The sequence below is a fragment of the Ambystoma mexicanum genome, chromosome 1q (genome assembly GCF_040938575.1).
Source record: "Ambystoma mexicanum isolate Mex_15411 chromosome 1q, UKY_AmexF1_1, whole genome shotgun sequence".
NCBI classification, from domain to species: domain Eukaryota; kingdom Metazoa; phylum Chordata; class Amphibia; order Caudata; family Ambystomatidae; genus Ambystoma; species Ambystoma mexicanum.
Window position 1 is genome coordinate 507609720 of NC_090922.1, and position 4186 is coordinate 507613905.

General features: G+C 42.6%; 1 long non-coding RNA gene across 1 annotated transcript; it reads right to left on the reverse strand.

Annotated features, from left to right (window-relative positions):
• Nucleotides 1-918: 918 nt before the first annotated feature.
• On the reverse strand, nucleotides 919-3164 carry LOC138530075 (uncharacterized). The gene is made up of 3 exons (XR_011284846.1): nucleotides 3100-3164; nucleotides 2891-3016; nucleotides 919-2652 (listed from the first exon to the last, which is right to left on the reverse strand). It is a non-coding gene; the product is annotated as an uncharacterized lncRNA (long non-coding RNA).
• Nucleotides 3165-4186: the final 1022 nt, after the last annotated feature.

The following is a 4186-nucleotide window of genomic DNA, read 5'->3' on the forward strand; positions in this document are numbered from 1 at the left end:
ACAGGCCAGCCATTCCCGACACCCAACTCTTACTTAGTCATTTCGGCACTTGCCTCCCAGTAAGTAAGCTCATCGATTTTCACAACTCTCCCCTTCTCAGTTGAACCCGCAGTTAACCTTTTTTCTCTCCCACTCTGTATTAGCAAAGGCAGACACATTCCACCTCTTGAACTACAGTACCCAGACTCCTCCTCTTCCATAGAAGTCACGACTTCTCACAGAAGGAATTATATGCTAGGGTAGGTACGCTACTTATCTCCCGCTCTCTTAGATCAGTCAAATAGTACTCGTTACTTATCTTTACCTTGTATATCTTCAGAACGAATTCCAGTAATCCCTTCTCAGACTGCCGAACGCCAGCCACCTTGTTACCAACACCTGAAACCTTTTAGAATTCCTCCCAAGGTACGAGATTCCTTTCCTCCCCGCTTTTTGAGTATCTTTCACCATAAAAGACAGAACACTTACCTTTCTGGTTTGTATCAACAGTCAGAGGCAAAAACACGGACACCGACATCCTCGACTCCTTCGTACCTCCGGGGATTGTCTCCCGACGCTCACGAGTCGCGACAGTCCTCGTCGGGAACTCTCAACGATCCCCAGCTACAAGGGTTTTTCCCGACCAAGGGTTTCCCTGACGCCTCCACTCCACGCCTGTTTCCTTAGGCTGGGAGAGGGGGACTCAGGTATTTCCCTAATATCCACATTGAGTTTGAAGACAAGGTAAGAGAGTTTGCTGTTATTCTGATTGTCTACCTTTACCGAGATTACCTTTGCCTTAAAGTTAGAAAACCAACTTCTTTGATCGTTTGTTTGGAGCTAGAAAGATAACACCAATGGGAGTAAGCCAGTGGTTGGGAATAAGAATTTAGCAAAATCGGTATTGCTGATTGTGACAGACCACTCGGACTAGGCAGGTAAATTGAACAAAGATCAGTTTTTATTGACTTTTTAAGAAATCAAAAGAAATATTAAATCAAGTATCAGTTCTCTTTCCAGCCGAGATGACTCTGATGGGGTTTTCTGCGGGTGTAAGGCAGAAATCTCTGTTTAATCTTCGTAAGCCCACTGGTATGGACTTGTGGTCTCCTCGCTTCCAAACCGATTCTGAAAGAAGAAAGAGAAATCCCCATCAGTCCTTCGTTTCTCTTTGCTTTATGTAGGGGCTGGCCACTCTTGACCCAATCAGGTCTCTCCTTATGACCGAGGATAGAAAAACCCTCACAAGCCCTGCCCCCTTCCTTCTGTGTTCCCAGTCGCCATGATGTCTCCCCGCCATGTGCCACAAGGTGAAGATTGGGGTTTATACAGTCAGAGGTCCCCAGCTTTGGTAAGGATAAAGTCCCTCTAATATCCTTCTTTATGGTATCTTTTCTCTGTTTTACGAGTGTAAGGTTATACGGTTCTTTTGCATCTCTTTGCTCCGTTCCCCCGTTTGTGGCGTCTTGGCCCAACAACCTCCCCCCCATTGGTCGTTCGTGGTGCGGTACATGCGGCACACGCCGGCAGTGCCTTGCTCCGTCTGGTCGCCTGTGTCGTGGTTTCCGCGTTCCTCGCCCGCAGGACCCACACCACTTCTCAACCCAGATACTGCTACCGGCCGTGCGTTAGGGTTTCCACTATCCGCACTCAGGCAACACAATTCGCGGATGGCATCCAGGTCTGCCCCCGACCACAAATTACTGCTTCCTTCAGTGTCCTTCTCCTCCTCCTTTCGGGCCGTACGTTCAGGTTCGAGTTCTGCTTCTCCAGTGTCCACCTCAGTGCTTCCCGCGGGCCCCTCCGTTGTTTCCGGGTATTTGGTGTTCGAATGGCGTCCCATGGCCTCTGATGCAGTCTGGCTGTTACACGGATAACTTAATTTCTCTGCACACCATAATACTCTTGTTTGTGGCTTTTTGATATATCTTCCATCAATTCGGAGAAGGATTTGTAGGATTCAAGGATTCTGCCACCCAGCGTGAGTGAAAATTGAAAATGCTCAATGGAAGTTAACATGGAGTTTTACAACTCAAAGGTAAAACTGAGTTGCTGCTAAGCCAATGCTTTTTTTTAGCATACTTAATTAATAAAGAGCACTTTCTCCAACCCAATCAACTCTATAAGGGATTTTGTTGGATTTGCCAGTAAACAAATGTTAAAGTTCACATCCCTATAGGCTGTGTGCTCTTTAAAGGGACTTAACATGAAAAGCTACTTGAGGTTTTTCATTTTTACATTTAAAACTGTTTATGCAATATTGGCCATAACTTGGTGTATGCATTATCACAGTGAATTCCTTTAGAGGCAAGCTGCTTTGTGTTGACAGGTGTATAGCCTCCAATGTTGGAGTGGGCTGCTAGGACACTGCTGCACACGCTGGAGACCAAGTAATAATACTGGGTCACACAACCGCTCTCATATGGGGCCCAAGATGGGCACGTATTTATATCTGATTCGCGACAATATATTCAAGTATCCATAATATACCATACTTCTTAGAAAAAGGAAGATGAGTCTTTCTGATTCATATCAAAAATGATTTATCCATAGTAGTTCAAACAAAAAGCTATCACTAATAATCCTTAGTGAGGAAGCAGTTGCCACAATCCACATGTATTAGACTAAAAAAGCCAATGCATTTCGGAAATTATTTCCTTCATCAGGTCGAGTCTAATTATATAAGTCCAGCAAGCAAGTATATAACATAACAAATGCAAGTATGTGACATAAATTCATATAATGGTGACAATTCAAACGAAACATACATTGAAAAAAATGAAAGGAAACATACCAATCAGTAGATGTTTCATCATGGGTAAATATCAATAGCAAAAAAGAAAAAGAAAAATGCAGTAAGTGGTTTATAAGGTAAATAAATGAAACCAAAGAATATTAGGTGTGGATTTACCTCATTGGTGTGGTCAGTGGTGAAAAACAGAACGTCCTGCGTTCATGCCCACTCAGCAGTGGGTTGTAAATCACATTATGCACAAAGGCATGGAGAAAATCCACTCGTGCTTACAAGGAAACCAATCTGTGGATCATAAAAGATCCAATTAGATACTGTGTTTTACACTCATACTTGGTCAAAGAGAAGGATTGTAATCAGATTCTTACCTTGTAATACACAGAGAGAAACGATCCTCTACTGTGCAGCTGCAGGGCAGTGACTCAGACTGCAGTGTGAAGCCGTTGTCTAGGCAACGGTTCTTTTGTTTAGCATGTGACCACCTCGTTTCTGTGAGATGCAGGTGGTCACAATTAATGATGTAAAATCGGCCAGGGCCCACAAAAATGACAAACCAAATATTTATGGGGCATCATCAATAGGTGCCCATAATTGTGATGATAAAATCTGAAAAAAATGAAACATTAGAATAATGAAGATAGAAAAAATACTGTCACAGGTCCTGTGGCTGTCTGGTCACAAATACTGCTGTAAAGTCGGCCAGGGCCCCCAAAAATAAAAAAATGAGGTATTTATAGGGCATCACAAATGGGTGCCCATAACTGTAATAACAAAATCCCAAATTAAAAAAATTTATGAAAAAACAAAGTAGTAGTGATAGATTTATGCAGGTGGTCACAAATAATGATGTAAAATAGGCCAGGGCCCACAAAGATGTCAAACCAAGTATTTATGGGGCATCATAAATAGGTGCCCATAATTGTGATGATAAAATCCGAAAAAAATTAAACATTAGAATAATGAAGATAGAAAAAATACTGTCACAGGTCCTATGGCTATCTGGTCACGAATACTGTTGTAAAGTCGGCCAGGGCCCACAAAAATTAAAAATGAAGTATTTATGGGGCATCACCAATGGGTGCCCATAATTGTAATGACAAAATTCCAAATAAATATATGAAATAACAAAGTAGTAAAAATAGAAAAAATACTGTCACAGGTCTTTAAGCTGTCTGGACAGCAAGACATAACGAAATTAAGCTAAGGTAATAGTAAGACTATTCAAACGTAGATGAGCACTTGAAGTACAGTCACAGTGCGTAAGGTGTCGCCCAGGGGCGGCACCTTGGGTCCCAGACGACCGTCCGGGACATGCACTAGGGCTGTTACTAGAATGCTCCAAACATGATTAGACAAAAGGCACCATCAAGAAGAACTGGATTCTGCAGTTGAAAGGGTCAACAGTCTTGACCGTAAAACCTTACTATCCACTCCTAAGAAACCAACAAGGGACCT